This window comes from Salmo salar, chromosome 14 (assembly GCF_965601325.2).
Source record: "Salmo salar chromosome 14, fSalSal1, whole genome shotgun sequence".
Taxonomy (NCBI): Eukaryota; Metazoa; Chordata; class Actinopteri; order Salmoniformes; family Salmonidae; genus Salmo; species Salmo salar.
The window spans coordinates 24,488,993-24,508,777 of record NC_138304.1 but is presented as its reverse complement, the minus strand read 5'-3'; the positions used below and the strand labels follow the sequence as shown (position 1 = coordinate 24,508,777).

Here is a 19,785-nt window from a genome sequence, read left to right as displayed (position 1 = left end):
ATGTTAGTTTGGTTACTCTCCACTCCCACATTATAGGTATTTCAGTTCATAAACACAGGATGTACAGGAATAGACTATCTCTGTGTTCCATAACATTAGCATTAGCATGTTCCTGTTAGCTGATATATCATGACAAAATACACCATATTACCAATGATTGTTCTGTGATATTACCGTCCTGGTAATGTGACTGGACCCTGTAGGCTAAACTACCATGAAAAAAACCCAGAACTGATCCAAATGGTTGCCCAATCAGGCAAGCTAGATGCAGTTATTTCGAAATGAACATGCATTCAAAACGGCAGGCTTTTGAGCGGTTATTCATATGACATAAGCTATTCACTGCAGTTTACAGCCTAGACTAGAGTTTTGTACTTACTTGAAAACAATAATAACGTTCTTCATTACATTGTGTTCTTGTATCCTAGGTAAGGCACATTTCTTGTCCCAAAAAAACTGAAACAATAGAGTACCACAGTATGAGTCATGATACCCCTAAAACCTAGCAGTCAAACAAGGAAATGGTTCCAGTCACAAAGTGCTATACAGGTAGAATGTTATTGAGGAAAAAAAGATGGCGGAAGTGGATGCTGAATTTGAATCAAGCAGTGAGTCGAGCAAAGTTGGTGAAGACGAATGTTCTGAATGGACAACAATCGTAGAGAAAACTGGAACAAAAAGTAAATTGTCTATAATTGGAGTGGAGGATACATGTATGAATGATAATGAATCGCTTCTTGTTGCGATGGGTTTGTTGAGAAAGAATGCATAGGTGGGAAACCCATTTGAGGTGTTGAAAATGGTGAAGTACAGTGGCTTGCGAAAGTATTCATCCCCCCCTTGGCATTTTTCCTATTTTGTTACCTTACAACCTGGAATTAAAATAGATTTTGGGGGGATTTGTATCATGTGATTTACACAACATGCTTACCACTTTGAAGATGCAAAACATTTTTTATTGTGAAACAAACAAGAAATAAGACAAAAAAACAGAAAACAGTATGATGCTGCCACCACCATGCTTCACTGTGGGGATGGTGTTCTCGGGGTGATGGGAGGTGTTGGGTTTTGCGCCAGACATAGTGTTTTCCTTGATGGCCAAAAAGCTCAGTTTAGTCTCATCTGACCAAAGTACCTTCTTCCATATGTTTGGGGAGTCTCCCACATGCCTTTTGGCGAACACCAAATGTGCTTGCTTATTTCTTTCTTTAAGCAATGGCTTTTTTCTGGCCACGCTTCCACAAAGCCCAGCTCTGTGGAGTGTACAGCTTAAAGTGGTCCTATGGACAGATACTCCAATCTCTGCTGTGGAGCTTTGCAGCTCCTTCAGGGTTATCTTTGGTCTCTTTGATGCCTCTCTGATGAATGCCCTCCTTGCCTAGTCCGTGAGTTTTGGTGGGCAGCCCTTTCTTGGCAGGTTTGTTGTGGTGCCATATTCTTTCTTTTTTTTAATAATGGATTTAATGGTGCTCCGTGGGATGTTCAAAGTTTTGGATATTTTTTTATAACCCAACCCTGATCTGTATTTCTCCACAACCTTGTCCCTGACCTGTTTGGTGAGCTCCTTGGTCTTCATAGTGTCGCTTGCTTGGTGGTGCCCCTTGCTTAGTGGTGTTGCAGACTCTGGGGCCTTTCAGATTGCACACAGGTGGACTTTATTTAACTAATTATGTGACTTCTGGAGGTAATTGGTTGCACCAGATCTTATTTAGGGGCTTCATAGCAAAGGGGGTGAATACATATGCATGCACCACTTTTCCGGTTTTTATTTTTAGAATTCTTTGTAACAAGTTATTTTTTTCATTTCACATCACCAATTTGGAATATTTTGTATGCATGTCCATTACATGAAATCCAAATAAAAATCCATTTAAGTTACAGGTTGTAATGCAACGAAATAGGAAAAAGGTCAAGGTGGGTGAATACTTTTGCAAGGCATTGTATGCGCTCAGAAAAGTGGAGTCTGTCAGAGTGACCAGGAGTGGTCTTATTTTGATTCATTTAATTTCTGAAGAACAGGGGAAGATTGCAGTGAGCCTCAAAATAATCCAAACCACAGAGGTTTTGTGTTTTGAACTTAGGAGTAGAGCAGCTGTCAAAGGAGTCATCTCAGCGGTGACGACGGATGTTCAGGTTGAATAGCTGAAGAAAATTCCTGGTGTGGTTGTTGCCCGGCGTCTGACCCGCTGGGTGAATGGATAAAAAGAAAAAAGTCTGTCGGTTCTGTTGTTTTTGATATACAGCAAATACCTATGCATGTGAAGCTTGGTTATGTAAAATACGTTGTAAGAGCTTTTGTCCCCAAACCATTGCAGTGTAAGAATTGTAAAGGATTTGGCCATGTTTCAAGTGTGTGCAGAGAATATTGAAGAACGGTGTTGCAATTGTGGTGGGGATCATGATCCCGAGTTCTTGGAGTGCCCTATAAGGGTGAAGGAGATTGAGGTGGCAAAGGTTGAAGTGGTCAATCGAATCTCCTATGAGGAGGCGATTCAAATAATTGAGAAAACAAGTAATGCTAGTGAAGATATTTATTTATTTTTATTTCACCTTTATTTAACCAGGTAGGCTAGTCGAGAACAAGTTCTCATTTGCAACTGTGACCTGGCCAAGATAAAGCATAGCAATTCGACACATACAACAACACAGAGTTACACGTAGAATAAACAAAACACAGTCAATAATACAGTAGAACAAAAGAAAACAAAAAGTCTATATACAGTGAGTGCAAATGAGGTAAGTTAAGGCAATAAATAGGCCATGGTGGCGAAGTAATTACAATATAGCAATTAAACACTGGAATGGTAGGTGTGCAGAAGATGAATGTGCAAGTAGAGATACTGGGGTGCAAAGGAGCAAGATAAATAAATAAATACAGTACGGGGATGAGGTAGGTAGATAGATGGGCTGTTTACAGATGGGCTATGTACAGGTGCAGTGATCTGTGAGCAGCTCTGACAGGTAGTGCTTAAAGCTAGTGAGGGAGAGTCTCCCAGCTTCAGAGATTTTTGCAGTTCGTTCCAGTCATTGGCAGCAGAGAACTGGAAGGAAAGACGACCAAAGGAGGAATTGGCTTTGGGGGTGACCAGTGAGAAATACCTGCTGGGGCGCGTACTACGAATGGGTGCTGCTATGGTGACCAGTGACCTGAGATAAGGTGGGGCTTTACCTAGCGGAGACTTGTAGATAACCTGTAGCCAGTGGGTTTAGCGACGAGTATGAAGCGAGGGCCAACCAACGAGAGCGTACAGATCGCAGTGGTGGGTAGTGTATTGGGCTTTGGTGACAAAACGGTTGGCACTGTGATAGACTGCATCCAGTTTGTTCAGTAGAGTGTTGGAGGATATTTTATAGATGACATCACCGAAGTCGAGGATCGGTAGGATGGTCAGCTTTACGAGGGTATGTTTGGCAACATGAGTGAAGGATGCTTTGTTGCGATATAGGAAGCCGATTCTAGATTTAATTTTGGATTGGAGATGCTTAATGTGAGTCTGGATGGAGAGTTTTTACAGTCTAACCAGACACCTAGGTAGTTGAAGTTGTCCACGTATTCTAAGTCAGAGCCGTCCAGAGTAGTGATGCTGGACGGGCGAGCAGGTGCGGGCAGTGATCGATTGAATAGCATGCATTTAGTTTTACTTGCGTTTAAGAGCAGTTGGAGGCCACGGAAGGAGAGTTGTATGGCATTGAAGCTCGTCTGGAGGTTAGTTTACACAGTGTCCAAAGAGGGGCCAGAAGTATACAGAATGGTGTCGTCTGCATAGAGGTGGATCAGAGAATCACCAGCAGCAAGAGCAACATCATTGATATATACAGAGAAGAGAGTCGGCCCGAGAATTGAACCCTGTGGCATACCCATAGAGACTGCCAGAGGTCCGGACAACAGGCCCTCCGATTTGACACACTGAACTCTATCAGAGAAGTAGTTGGTAAACCAGGCGAGGCAATCATTTGAGAAACCAAGGCTGTCGAGTCTGTCAATAAGAATGTGGTGATTGACAGAGTCGAAAGCCTTGGCCAGGTCGATGTATACGGCTGCACAGTAATGTCTCTTATCGATGGCGGTTATGATTTCGTTTAGGACCTTGAGCGTGGCTGAGGTGCATCCATGGCCAGCTCTGAAACCAGATTGCATAGCGGAGAAGGTACGGTGAGATTCGAAATGATCGGTAATCTGTTTGTTAACTTGGCTTTCGAAGACCTTAGAAAGACAGGGTAGGATCGATATAGGTCTGTAGCAGTTTGGGTCCAGAGTGTCACCCCTTTTGAAGAGGGGGATGACCGCGGCAGCTTTCCAATCTTTGGGAATCTCAGACGATATGAAAGAGAGTTTGAACAGGCTAGTAATAGAGGTTGCAACAATTTCGGCAGATAAGTTTAGAAAGAGAGGGTCCAGATTGTCTAGCCCGGCTGATTTGTATGGGTCCAGATTTTGCAGCTCTTTCAGAACATCAGCTATCTGGATTTGGGTGAAGGAGAAATGGGGGGGCATTGGCGGGTTGCTGTGCAGTTGACCGGGGTAGGGGTAGCCAGGTGGAAAGCATGGCCAGCCCTAGAGAACTAGTCATTGAAATTCTCAATTATAGGGGATTTATCGGTGATAACAGTGTTTCCTAGCCTCAGAGCTGTGGGCAGCTGGGAGGAGGTGCTCTTATTCTCCATGGACTTTACAGTGTCCCAGAACCTTTTTGAGTTAGTACTACAGGATGTAAATTTCTGTTTGAAAAATCTAGCCTTAGCTTTTCTAACTGCCTGTGTATATTTGTTCCTAACTTCCCTGAAAAGTTGCATATCACGGGGGCTATTCGATGCTAATGCTGAACGCCACAGGATGTTTTTGTGCTGGTCAAGGGCAGACAGGTCTGGAGTGAACCAAGGACTATATCTATTTCCTAGTTCAATTTTTTTTGGAGCGGGGCATGCTTATTTAAGATGGTGAAGAAGGCACTTTTAAAGAATAGCCAGGCATCATCTACTGACGGGATGAGGTCAATGTCATTCCAGGGTACCCCGGCCAGGTCAATTAGAATGGCCTGCTCGCAGAAGTGTTTTAGGGAGCGTTTGACAGTGATGAGGGGTGGTTGTTTTGTCGCAGACCCATTACGGATGCAAGCAATGAGGCAGTGATCGCTGAGATCTTGATTGAAAACATCAGAGTGGTATTTGGAGGGCGAGTTAGTTAGGGTGACATCTATGAGGGTGCCTGTGTTTACTGATTTGGGGTTGTACCTGGTAGGTTCATTGATAATTTGTGAGATTGAGGGCATCAAGCTTAGATTGTAGGATGGCCAGGGTGTTAAGCATGTCCCAGTTTAGGTCACCTAGTAGCACGAGCTCAGAAGATAGATGGGGGCAATCAATTCATATATGGTATCGAGGGCACAGCTGGGGGCAGAGGGAGGTCTATAGCAAGCGGCAACAGTGAGAGACTTGTTTCTGGAAAGGTTAATTTTTAGAAGCAGAAGCTCGAATTGTTTGGGTACAGACTTGGATACAGAACTCTGCAGGCTATCTTTGCAGTAGATTGCAACACCGCCCCCTTTGGTAGTTCTATCTTGGCGGAAAATGTTATAGTTAGCGATGGAGATTTCAGGGTTTTTGGTGGTTTTCCTAAGCCAGGATTCAGACACGGCTAAGACATACGGGTTGGCAGAGTGCTAAAGCAGTGAGTAAAAATAATTTAGGGAGTAGGCTTCTAATGTTAACATGCATGAAACCAATGCTTTTACGGTTGCAGAAGTCAACAAATGAGAGCACCTGGGGAGTGAGAGAGGAGCTAGGCACTGCAGGACCTGGGTTAACCTCCACATCACCAGAGGAACAGAGGAGAAGCAGGATAAGGGTACGGCTAAAGGCTATACGAACTGGCCGTCTAGCACATTCGGAACAGAGAGTAAAAGAAGCAGGTTTCTGGGCACGATAGCATAGATTCAAGGCATAGTGAACAGACAATGGTAAGGTAGGATGTGAGTACATTGGAGGTAAACCTAGGCATTGAGTAATTATGAGAGAGATATAGTCTCTAGAGACGTTTAAACCAGGTGATGTCATCGCATATGTAGGAGGTGGAACAACATGGTTGGTTAAGGCATATTGAGCAGGGCTAGAGGCTCTACAGTGAAATAAGACAGTAATCACTAACCAGGACAGTAATGGACGAGGCATATTGATATTAGAGAGAGGCATGCGTAGCCAAGTGAACATATGGGTCCAGTGAGTGGTTGGGCTGACTGGGGACACGGCGATTCGGACAGTTAGCAGGCCGATGCTAACAAGCTAACAGTTAGTAGGCTGGGGCTAAACAAGCTAGCAGTTAGCAGACCGGGGCTGGCAAGCTAGCAGTTAGCAGACCGGGTTAGCAAGAAAGCAGTTGGCAGACCGGGGCAGGCAAGCTAGCATTTAGCAGACCGGGGCTAGCAAGTTAGCCTTTGGGGGATGTCGCGATGGGTTTAAGTCTGTTTTTGCCGTCGATAGACCAGTCGTGGAATTAGTAGGGTTCCAAGTAGCTCTAGGTAGCTAGTAGGCCGCAGTTAGCAGAATGGGCCTTCAGCGGATGTCGCGCCTGAGGGGCCTGTTGGAATCTTGTTGGTATATGGTAGTGGACACACCTGTAGTAAATGTTTGCTGCCAGTCAAAAGATATCCTGTGTGTTAAAAATTTGGATTTTGCCTCCCGAGTGGCTCAGTGGTCAAGGCACTGCGTCGCGTGCTTGAGGATTCACTACAGATCCGGGTTCGATCCCGGGCTGTGTCGCAGCCGGCAGCAACCAGTAAACCCACGAGGCGGTGCACAATTGGCCCAGCGTCGTCCGGGTTAGGGGTGGGTTTGGCCGGCTGAGATGTCCTTGTCCATCGCTCTCTAGCGACTCCTGTGGTGTGGCAGGCCGGATGCATGCACGCTGACACAGTCGCCAGTTGTACGGTGTGTCCTCTGACACATTGGTGCAGCTGGCTTCCGGGTTAAGCAAGCAGTGTGTCAAGAAGCGGTGTGGCTTGGCAGGGTCATGTTTCAGAGGACCCATGGCTCTCGACCTTTGCCTCTCCCGAGTCCGAACGGGAGTTTGTGGTAGAAAAAGTATGTATTTGCCTGATTTGTTTGATATTAATAGTTAACGATTATATACTTAACTAATAGTAAGAACTTTCTGGCCTACTAATGCTGTGTTTTTATGTTCTCCACTCCATTCCTGCAGGAAGTTTGGGCGTATGTTCAAGAAATGGGATTTGCTAGAGATAGCTTGAGCTGACTTGATGATAAAAAACTAAAGCCGGCATTCCATAGACAAGATGTGGTGTGTGTGACCCCATACTACCTCAATCAGGCTGATTGAGGTAGTATGTACATGTAGATGCGTTCATCCACCACTGGCCTGCTGGCCCCCCTACCTCTGAGGAAGCACAGTTCCCGCTCAGCCCAGTCAAAACTGTTCGCTGCTCTGGCACCCCAATGGTGGAACAAGCTCCCTCACGACGCCAGGACAGCGGAGTCAATCACCACCTTCCGGAGACACCTGAAACCCCACCTCTTTAAGGAATACCTGGGATAGGATAAAGTAATCCTTCTAACCCCCCCCCCCCCCCCCCCCCTTAAAAGATTTAGATGCACTATTGTAAAGTGGTTGTTCCACTGGATATCATAAGGTGAATGCACCATTTTGTAAGTCGCTCTGGATAAGAGCGTCTGCTAAATGACTTAAATGTAAATGTAAATGTAGATATGGTTAAAGTGACTATGCATATATGATGAACAGAGAGTAGCAGTAGCGTAAAAGAGGGGTTGGCAGGTGGTGGGTAGCGGAACACAATGTAGATAGCCCGGTTAGCCAATGTGCGGGAGCACTGGTTGGTCTGCCAAATTGAGGTAGTACGTACATTAATGTATAGTTAAAGTGACTATGCATATATGATAAACAGAGTAGCAGCAGCGTAAAAAGAGGGGTTGAGGGGGAACACAATGCAAAAAGTCCGGGTAGCCATTTGATTAACTGTTCAGGAGTCTTATGGCTTGGGGGTAAAAATTGTTGAGAAGCCTTTTTGTCCTAGACTTGGCACTCCGGTACCGCTTGTCGTGCGGTAGTAGAAAGAACAGTCTATGACTGTGGTGGCTGGGGTCGTTGACAATTTTTAGGGCCTTCCTCTGACAGCGCCTGGTGTAGAGGTCCTCGATGGCAGGCAGCTTAGCCCCAGTGATGTACTGGGCCGTACGCACTACCCTCTGTAGTGCCTCGCGGTCAGAGGCCAAGCAATTGCCGTACCAGGCAGTGATGCAACCAGTCAGAATGCTCTCAATGTCACAGCAGTAGAACCTTTTGAGGATCTCAGGACCCATGCCAAATCTTTGTAGTTTCCTGAGGGGGAATAGACTTTGTCGTGCCCTCTTCACAACTGTCTTGGTGTATTTGGACCATTCTAGTTTGTTGGTGATGTGGACACCAAGGAACTTGAAGCTCTCAACCTGCTCTACTACAGCCCCGTCGATGAGAATGGGGGCGTGCTCGGTCCTCCTTTTCCTGTAGTCCACAATCATCTCCTTAGTCTTGGTTACGTTGCGGGATAGGTTGTTATTCTGGCACCACCCGGCCAGGACTCTGACCTCCTTCCTATAGGCTGTCTCGTCGTTGTCGGTGATCAGGCACTGTTGTGTCGTCTGCAAACTTAATGATGGTGTTGGAGTCGTGCCTGGCCATGCAGTCGTGGGTGAACAGGGAGTACAGGAGGGGACTGAGCACGCACCCCTGTGGAGCTCCAGTGTTGAGGATCAGCGTGGCAGATGTGTTGGTACCTACCCTCGCCACCTGGGGGCGGGGCCCGTCAGGAAGTCCAGGATCCAGTTGCAGAGGGAGGTGTTTAGTCCCAGGATCCTTAGCTTAGTGATGAGCTTTGAGGGTACTATGGAGTTGAACGCTGAGCTGTAGTCAATGAATAGCATTGTCACGTAAGTGTTCCATTTGTCCAGGTGGGAAAAGGCAGTGTGGAGTGCAATAGAGATTGCATCATCTGTGGATCTGTTTGGGCGGTATGCAAATTGGAGTGGGTCTAGGGTTTCTGCGATAATGGTGTTGATGTGAGCCATTACCAACCTTTCAAAGTACTTCATGACTACGGATGTGAGTGCTACGGGTCTGTAGTCATTTAGGCAGGTTGCCTTCGTGTTCTTGGGCATAGGGACTATGGTGGTCTGCTTGAAACATGTTGGTATTGCAGACTCAATCAGGGAGATCTTGAAAATGTCAGTGAAGACACTTGCCAGTTGGTCAGAACATGCCCGGAGCACACGTCCTGGTAATCCGTCTGGCCCCGCAGCCTTGTGTATGTTGACCAGTTTAAAGGTCTTACTCACGTCGGCTACGGAGAGCGTGATCACAAAGTCGTCCTGAACAGCTGATGCTCTCATGCATGCCTCAGTGTTGCTTGCCTCGAAGCGAGTATAGAACTGATTTAGCTCGTCTGGTAGGCTCGTGTCACTGGGCAGCTCGCGGCTGTGCTTCCCTTTGTAGTCTGTAATAATTTGCAAGCCCTGTCACATAAGATGAGCGTCGGAGCCGGTGCAGTATGATTCAATCTTAGCCCTGTATTGACGCTTTACCTGTTTGATGGTTTGTAGCAGGATTTCTTATAAGCTTCCGGGTTAGAGTCCCGCACCTTGAAAACGGCAGCTCTACCCTTTAACTCAGTGCGAATGTTGCCTGTAATCTGTGGCTTCTGGTTGGGGTATGTACGTACAGTCACTGTGGGGACGACGTCCTCGATGCACTTATTGATAAAGCCAGTGACTGATGTAGTGTGCTCCTGTCATAAAAATAGTTGTACTCATCCTTGAAAATGGACGTGACAGCTCCTCAATTTCATTGGAAGAATCCCGGAACATGTTCCAGTTTGTGATAGCAAAACAGTCCTGTAGTTTAGCATCTGCTTCATCTGAATTTTAGCTTGTAAGCAGGAATCAGGAGGATAGAGTTGTGGTCGGATTTACCAAATGGAGGGCGAGGGCGAAGGAGAGCTTTGTTCGTGTTTCTGTGTGTGGAGTATAGGTGATGTAGAATTTTTTTCCCTCTGGTTGCACATTTAACATGTTGATAGAAATTTGGTACAACTGATTTAAGTTTCCCTGCATTAAAGTCTCCGGCCACTAGGAGCGCCGCCTCTGGGCGAGTGGTTTCCGGTTTGCTTATTTCCTTATACACCTGACTGAGTTCGGTCTTAGTGCCAGCATCCGTCTGTGGTGGTAAATAAACATCCACGAAAAGTAAAGCTGAAAACATTCTAGGCAAGTAGTGTGGCCTGCAATTTATCACAATATACTTTACTTCAGGCGAGCAAAATCTAGAGCTTTCCTTAGATTTCGTGCACCAGCTGTTGTTTACAAATATGCACAGACCGACCCCCCTCATCTTACCAGAGTGTGCTGTTCTATCTTGCCGGTGCAGCGTATATCCCGCTAGTTGAATATCCATGTCGTAATTCAGCCACGATTCCGTGAAACATAGGATATTACAGTTTTTGATGTCCCGTTGGTAGGATATTCGTGATCGTACCTTGTCTAATTTATTGTCCAATGATTGCACGTTGATGAGTAATATTGACAGCTTTCCCAGTCGCCTTCTCCGGGTCCTGACCAGGCAGCTCTTTGTCATCTGTACCTGCGTCGCTTCCTCTTGCAAATAACGGGGATGTCGGCCCTGTGGGGTGTTTGGAGAAAGTCTTGTGCGTCATCCTTGTTGTAGAAAAAATCTTTGTCTAATCCGAGGTGAGTGATTGCTGTCCTGATATCCAGAAGCTCTTTTTTGCCGTAAGATACGGTGGCAGAAACATTACGTACAAAATAAGTTACAAATAACGCGAAAAAAAACATAATAGCACAATTGGTTGGGCGCCAGTAAAACTGCTGCCATTTCTTCCGGCGCCATTTTAGATAGAGATAGCCTGGAAGAGTTTAGAACAATCCCTTATTGTTCTAATCATCGTGGCATCTGGGAAACGAAGCCGGGGTCAGGTTAAAATGGCACCGGCTTTAGCTGACCACAGGATGAACACAGAGTGGCTTATGATGCCCCTTTATCTTCATGGGAGGGGTGGCACCAGCCATGACTAAGCATTTTTTAGATCCCCTATATAAGATCTCTGGTTTACATTATCAGGTTAGGCTGCTCGGCCCAACAGTCAAGAGTGTTTGGTTGACTAGGCTTGTTATTGCTATAATTAAAACCTGTTAGGGATAGGGGGCAATATTTTCACGGCCGGATAAAAAACGTACCCGATTTAATCTGGTTATTACTCCTGCCCAGAAACTAGAATATACATATTATTAGTAGATTTGGATAGAAAACACCCTAAAGTTTCTAAAACTGTTTGAATGGTGTCTGTGAGTATAACAGAACTCATATGGCAGGCCAAAACCTGAGAAGATTCTATATGGGAAGTGCCCTGTCTGACCATTTCTTGTCCTTCTATAGCCTCTTTATCGAAAATACAGGATCTCTGCTGTAACGTGACATTTTCTAAGGCTTTCATTGGTTCTCAGAAGGCGCCAGAACGTTGAATGAGATCTCTGCAGTCTCTGAGCGAAAAACAGCAGGGGTTTTGGAGAGTGGTACTTCTGAGAACAATGGCACAGGCGCGCGAATGCATGTGACGAGTCCATGTTTTACTTTCAGTGTTTGAACGGATACAACATCTCCCGGTTGGAATATTATCGCTATTTTACGAGAAAAATCGCATAAAAATTGATTTTAAACAGCATTTGACATGCTTCGAAGTACGGTAATGGAATTTTATGAAATTGTTTGTCACGAAACGCGCCGGCGCGTCACCCTTCGGATAGTGACTTAAACGCACGAACAAAACGGAGCTATTTGGATATAACTATGGATTATTTGGAACCAAAACAACATTGGTTGTTGAAGTAGAAGTCCTGGGAGTGCATTCTGACCAAGAACAGCAAAGGTAATCCAATTTTTCTTATAGTAAATCTGAGTTTTGTGAGTGCCAAACTTGGTGGGTGTCAAAATAGCTAGCCGTGATGGCCGGGCTTTCTACTCAGAATATTGCAAAATGTGCTTTCACCGAAAAGCTATTTTAAAATCGGACACCGCGATTGCATAAAGTAGTTCTGTATCTATAATTCTTAAAATAATTGTTATGTTTTTTGTCAACGTTTATCGTGAGTAATTTAGTAAATTAAGTTTTCGGTGGGTATGCTAGTTCTGAACAAAACATGCTAATGTAAAAAACTGGTTTTTGATATAAATATGAACTTGATTGAACAAAACATGCATGTATTGTATAACATAATGTCCTAGGAGTGTCATCTGATGAAGATCATCAAAAGGTTAGTGCTGCATTTAGCTGTGGTTTTGGTTTATGTGACATTATATGCTAGCTTGAAAAATGGCTGTGTGATTATTTCTGGCTGGGTACTCTCCGGACATAATCTAATGTTTTGCTTTCGTTGTAAAGCCTTTTTGAAATCGGACAATGTGGTTAGATAAAGGAGAGTCTTGTCTTTAAAATGGTGTAAAATAGTCATATGTTTGAAAAATTGAAGTTTTAGCATTTTTTCGGTATTTGTAATTCGTGCCACTCTATACCATTGGATATTGGTGAGGCATTCCGCTAGCGGAACGTCTGTCCCTAACAGGTTAATAAATATTAAAATACAGATGATTGTTTGAAGAAATGACAAAGTCTCTCTCAGTATGAATTTCCACGACAAGTTGCAGCAATGGGACAAGACTGTAACTACCAATTGGATTTCACGAAATTGGGGAGAAAAAGTACAACAAAAATGTTTGTGGTGTTCATTGACACAAATGTATAAACTGTACTGCAAGTCTCAAAGAAGTTTAGGAAATGCAAACATTATTGTGGCTGCAGCAGAAAAGTTTTTGGGACTTTTACATCTGAAGACTTGCAAGGGCTCCTGGCGCCGGAAGACCTGCACTCCCAAGTTCCCCTTGAGCCTGTGTAGGGATCATATCTGTTTCATTTTATAACAGAAAAGTTGTTTGATTTAGTTTAGATTATTTATTTTCTGGTAGTTTGGTAGTTTTTTTTGTTTCCATTACCACACAGGCGGGATGCACATTAAATTGTGCTATCACCAATATATCATAGAAGAAGAATAAGAAGGAAATGATTCCAGTCGTTTTTCCATCATACATGTTTCCAATAGGGGAGTTTAGAAACACTTCAAATAAGGGCTGTGTTTCGTATATGGCTTACACTGGCGTGACGTTTTGATAAGTGTGTTAATCTCTCTAGGACAAGGTGACTTTTATCAATATATTCGCCTGTATTTACCCCCCAAAAATGAAATGTTAATTAGCTGCTAATGTGGCTATCATAAAGAACTATAAATGCCATGATGAGCTTAACTGCCGAATCAAGGCAAAGGTAAACTATCTAATGTTATATAAATTTAGTAATGAATAAATTGGCTACATTTCTTTAAATTGACAATTATTTGAACTGTCTTGCGCAAGTTTTAAATTGACAATACCTGTTAGCAAAGGTATCTGTGAGAGATGACATGCAGCAGCTTACAGGGATTTTTAGTCTTGCATGATGTCTACTTTGATTTTAGAACCTGAGAGTAAGTCACCTTGTCCGAGAGAGATTTACATGATTGTCAAAACGTCAAACCAGGGTAAGCCTACATGAAACACAGCCCTTGTTTTCAGTGTTTCTAAAATTCCCTATGGGATAAATTAATGGTGGAAAAAGATTGGAACCATTTCCCTGTTTAAACACTAGGTTTTATGGGTATTATGACACCTCCACTGTGGGGCTCTGGAGACTGTGAGGGAGCACACTCAACGAAGCCTCAGGAGTGTACTTAATTTAGGCTTATTATGATTTCATTATCTGATCAACTTTTTTTTCTTTCACCTTATAAATTGACTGGATATATTCACTGCAGTATGAAGCCTAACATTGAGCTCATGAATTATGGGCAAATATGCATATGCTTCTAATTTAGGCCATAGGCTACATCAAATCAAACAAATTTGTATTTGTCACATGCGTCGAATACAACAGGTGTTCCACCTTACAGTGGAATGCTTACTTACAAGCCCTTAACCAACAATGCAGTTTTAAGAAAAAGAAGTGCTAAGTAAAAAAAATATTGATGTGAGCCATGACCACTTCATAGCTACACACGTGAGTGCTACGGGTCGGTCGTAATTTAACCTGTTGGGTCTAGGGGGCAGCATTTGCACGTCTGGATAAAAAAAATGTACCCGATTTAATCTGGTTACTAATCCTACCCAGTAACTAGAATATGCATATACTTATTATATATGGATAGAAAACACTCTAAAGTTTCCAAAACTGTTTGAATGGTGTCTGTGAGTATAACAGAACTCATTTGGCAGGCAAAACCCTGAGACATTTTCTGACAGGAAGTGGATACCTGATGTGTTGTATTGACTTTAAACCTATCCCATTGAAAAACACAGGGGTTTAGGAATATTTTGGCACTTCCTATTGCTTCCACTAGATGTCACCAGCCTTTACAAAGTGTTTTGAGTCTTCTGGAGGGAGATCTGACCGAACAAGAGCCATGGAACGGTGATGTCCCATTAGACACCTGGCGCGCTACTTCATGTTGGGTACCCTCGTTCCAATACGTTATAAAAGAGTATGCATTCGTCCACCTTGAATATTATTCATGTTCTGGTTAAAAAAGGCCCTAATGATTTATGCTATACAACGTTTGACATGTTTGAACGAACGGAAATATATTTTTTCCCCTCGTTCATGACGAGAAGTCCGGCTGGCTTACATCATGTGCTAACGAGACGGAGATTTTTGGACATAAATGATGAGCTTTTTTGAACAAAACTACATTCGTTATGGACCTGTGATACCTGGAAGTGACATCTGATGAAGAGAATCAAAGGTAATGGATTATTTACATAGTATTTTCGATTTTAGATCTCCCCAACATGACGTCTAGTCTGTATCGCAACGCGTATTTTTCTGGGCGCAGTGCTCAGATTATTGCAAAGTGTGATTTCCCAGTAAGGTTATTTTTAAATCTGGCAAGTTGATTGCGTTCAAGAGATGTAAATCTATAATTCTTTAAATGACAATATAATATTTTACCAATGTTTTCTAATTTTAATTATTTAATTTCTGACGCTGACTTGACTGCCGGTTATTGGAGGGAAACGATTTCCTCAACATCAATGCCATAGTAAAACGCTGTTTTTGTATATAAATATGAACTTGATAGAACTAAAAATGCATGCATTGTCTAACATAATGTCCTAGGAGTGTCATCTGATGGAGATTGTAAAAGGTTAGTGCATCATTTTAGCTGGTTTTATGGTTTTGGTGACCCTGTCTTTGACTTGACAAAACATTACACACAACTCTTGTAAATGTACTGTCCTAACATACTCTAAATTTATGCTTTCGCCGTAAAACCTTTTTGAAATCGTAAAACGTGGTTAGATTAAGGAGATGTTTATCTTTCAAATGGTGTAACATAGTTGTATTTTTGAAAAATTTGAATTTTGACATTTATTTGGATTCAAATTTGCCGCTCTTGAAATGCACCTGCTGTTGATGGAGTGCACCACGGGTGGCACGCTAGCGTCCCACCTAGCCCCAAGAGGTTAAGCAGGTTACCTTAGTGTTACAGACTCAGTCAGGGACAGGTTTAAATGTCAGTGAAGATACTTGCCAGTTGCTCCGTGCACGCTCTGAGTACACGTCCTGGTAATCTGTATGGCCCCGCGGCCTTGTGAATGTTGACCTATTTAAAGGTCTTACTCACATCGGCTACGGAGAGCATGATCACACAGTCGTCTGGAACAGCTGGAGTTCTCATGCATGCTTCAGTGTTGCTTGCCACGAAGCGAGCATAGAAGTAGTTTAGCTCGTCTGGTAGGCTTGTGTCACTGGGCAGTTCACGGCTGTGCTTCCCTTTGTAGTCTAATAGTTTGCAAGCCCTGCCACATCCGACGAACGTCGGAGCTGGTGTAGTATGATTCATTCTTAGACCTGTATTGACGCTTTGCCTGTTTGATGGTTCGTCTGAGGGCATAGCGGTATTTCTTATATGCATCCAGGTTAGAGTCCCGCTCCTTGAATGAGGCAGCTCTACCCTTTAGCTCATTGTGGATGTTGCTTGTAATCCATGGCTTTTGGTTGGGGTATGTACGTACAGTCACTGTGGTGCACTTATTGATGAAGCCGGTGACTGAGGTGGTATACTCCTCAATGCCATCGAAAGAATCCCTGAACATATTCCAGTCTGTACTAGCAAAACAGTCCTGTAGCTTAGCATCTGCGTCATCTGACCACTTCTTTATTGACCAAGTCACTGGTGCTCCCTGCTTTAGTTTTTGCTTGAAAACAGGAATCAGGAGGATAGAATTATGGTCAGATTTGCCAAAAGGAGGGCGGGGGAGAGCTTTGTACGCATCTCTGTGTGTGGAGTAAAGGATGTCTAGAGTTTTTTTCCCTCTGGTTTCACATTTAACACGCTGGTAGAAATTAGGTAAAACTGATTTAAGTTTCCCTGTATTAAAGTCCCGGCCTCTAGGAGCGCCGCCTCTGGATGAGCATTTTCCTGTTTGCTTATGGCCTTATACAGCTCATTGAGTGCAGACTTAGTGCCAGTATCGGTTTCTGTGGTAAATAGACAGCTACGAAAAATATAGATGAAAACTCTCTTGGTAAATATTGTGGTCTACAGCTTATCATGAGATACTCTACCTCAGGCGAGCAAATCCTCGATATTTCCTTAACCTCTATGGGCTAGGTGGGACGCTAGCGTCCCACCCGTGGTGCACTCCATCAACAGCAGGTGCATTTCAAGAGCGGCAAATTTGAATCCAAATAAATGTCAAAATTCAAATTTTTCAAACATACAACTATTTTACACCCTTTGAAAGATAAACATCTCCTTAATCTAACCACGTTTTACGATTTCAAAAAGGTTTTACGGCGAAAGCATAAATTTAGAGTATGTTAGGACAGTACATTTACAAGAGTTGTGTGTAATGTTTTGTCAATTCAAAGACAGGGTCACCAAAACCATAAAACCAGCTAAAATGATGCACTAACCTTTTACAATCTCCATCAGATGACACTCCTAGGACATTATGTTAGACAATGCATGCATTTTTTGTTCTATCAAGTTCATATTTATATCCAAAAACAGCGTTTTACTATGGCATTGATGTTGAGGAAATCGTTTCCCTCCAATAACCGGCAGTCAAGTCAACACCACAAATTAAATAATTAAAATTAGAAAACATTGGTCAAATATTATATTGTCATTTAAAGAATTATAGATTTACATCTCTTGAACGCAATCAACTTGCCAGATTTAAAAATAACCTTACTGGGAAATCACACTTTGCAATAATCTGAGCACTGCGCCCAGAAAAATACGCGTTGCGATACAGACTAGACGTCATGTTGGGGAGATCTAAAATCGAAAATACTATGTAAATAATCCATTACCTTTGATTCTCTTCATCAGATGTCACTTCCAGGTATCACAGGTCCATAACGAATGTAGTTTTGTTCAAAAAAGCTCATCATTTATGTCCAAAAATCTCCGTCTTGTTAGCACATGATCTAAGCCAGCCGGACTGCTCGTCATGAACGAGGGGAAAAAATATATTTACGTTCGTTCAAACATGTCAAACGTTGTATAGCATAAATCATTAGGGCCTTTTTTAACCAGAACATGAATAATATTCAAGGTGGACGAATGCATACTCTTTTATAACGTATTGGAACGAGGGTACCCAACATGAACTCGCGCGCCAGGTGTCTAATGGGCCATCATCGTTCCATGGCTCTTGTTCGGTCAGATCTCCCTCCAGAAGACTCAAAACACTTTGTAAAGGCTGGTGACATCTAGTGGAAGCAATAGGAAGTGCCAAAATATTCCTCAGCCCCTGTGTTTTTCAATGGGATAGGTTTAAAGGTAATACAACACATCAGGTATCCACTTCCTGTCAGAAAATGTCTCAGGGTTTTGCCTGCCAAATGAGTTCTGTTATACTCACAGACACCATTCAAACAGTTTTAGAAACTTTAGAGTGTTTTCTATCCATATATAATAAGTATATGCATATTCTAGTTACTGGGTAGGATTAGTAACCAGATTAAATCGGGTACATTTTTTTTATCCAGCCGTGCAAATACTGCCCCCTAGCCCTAACAGGTTAATATTAGATTTCGTGCACCAGCTGTTGTTTACAGCCCGCCACCCCTTGTCTTACCGGAGGCAGCTGTTCTATCTTGCCGATGCAGCGTGAACCCCGCCAGCTGTATTTTATCAATGTCATCGTTCAGCTACGACTCAGTGAAACATAAGCTATTACAGTTTTAATGTCCCTTTGGAAGGATATTCATGATCGTAGCTTGTCTATTTTGTTATCCAATGATTGGCTAATAGGACTGGTGGTAGAGGCAGATTACCCACTTGCAGTCGGATCCTTACAAGACACCCCGACCTACGTCCCCGATATTGCCGTCTCTTTCTCCTGCGAATGATAGGGATGTGGGCCTTGTCGGTTGTCTGAAGTAAATCCTTTGTGTCCGACTCGCTAAAGAAAAAATCTTGTCCAGTATGAGGTGAGTAATCGCTGTCCTGATATCCAGAATCTCGTTTAGGTCATAAGACACGGTGGTAGAAACATTATGTTCAAAATAAGTTTGAAATAACGCAAAAAAACACAAACTGTTACATCTGCTCCTGCCACGCCCTTTACTTCTCATCCTGGACCTCCCTAACCTGCCACCACTCCCCCAGTGCTCTCTCTCTCTCTCTCTCTCTCTGTATGTGATTGTGTGAGTGGAGACAGGTGTGCTGGAAGCAGAGCAGATTCCCACCAGCTCCAGCCTGTTCCATAATCAAGAACCCTACAAATACTCAGCCCTGCCACTTCCACGCTGCCAGATCGTAGCCTCTACTCAGTCAGTCTGCATTTCTAGCTGTTTGTTCCTGCATACTGTAGATTTTGTTATCCTGCTGTTCCTGTTTTCCCTAGCCTCATGCTGCTTTTTCTCTCCGCTACAGTCCCATCTGCTCTGACTCTGGTACCTGTCTCCAGTCCCTCGTCTCCTCAGTCCTGCTTCCCTGACCTGGATACCAGCTCTACTGCTTCATTGGATTCCGCTCCAGACCTGCTTATCCGGTTCCCAATCCCCTTGCCCCCAGCCTCAGCCTCATTCAGGATTCCCTACTACCCACAGGAGATTCCCCTGGACTGCACCCCATCTCCTCTCCCGCTTTTAAATTAATACATTGGTTACCTATCCTTGTCTCCCCGTCTGAGTCTGCATTTGGGTTCACCTGCTCCAAACAATAGCACAATTGTTTAAGAGCCCGTAAAACGGCAGCCATCTCCTCCAGCGCATGTCTGTCTTCATGGAGCATGTCTGTCTTCATTGTTCTGTTGCGCAATTTTGCACCTGGCCTTTCCACAAGGTGTGTAAATCTTTCAGGAAAAGCCTGACTACAAAAGCTTGTTGGACACTTATTTCAACATAGCCTGCTAATAGCCTATTGGAGGAGAGATGAATGCTTGTTCTTGCTTGCTGAATGTAAAATAGGATACAGCATGAACGGGCGGGGAGTTGGAAAGGAGAAGCCCATTATTTTCCTATAGTAGGTCTATTTTAACAGCAAGCTACATCCTGACAAAATAGGCATACACCATATGAGTGGCCTGCTTTCTCAGCTGTGGAGAGTAGACTCAAACTGATCCAAATAGTTGTATAATCAGGCCTAGGCAGTTGGCCTATGCAG

General features: G+C 43.5%; 1 long non-coding RNA gene across 1 annotated transcript; it reads left to right on the top strand.

Moving 5' to 3' along the window:
- The first annotated feature begins 17,558 nt into the window (after nt 1-17,558).
- Nucleotides 17,559-19,300, top strand: LOC145860336 (uncharacterized). The gene is made up of 2 exons (XR_014380322.1): nt 17,559-18,950; nt 19,054-19,300. It is a non-coding gene; the product is annotated as an uncharacterized LOC145860336 (long non-coding RNA).
- Nucleotides 19,301-19,785: the final 485 nt, after the last annotated feature.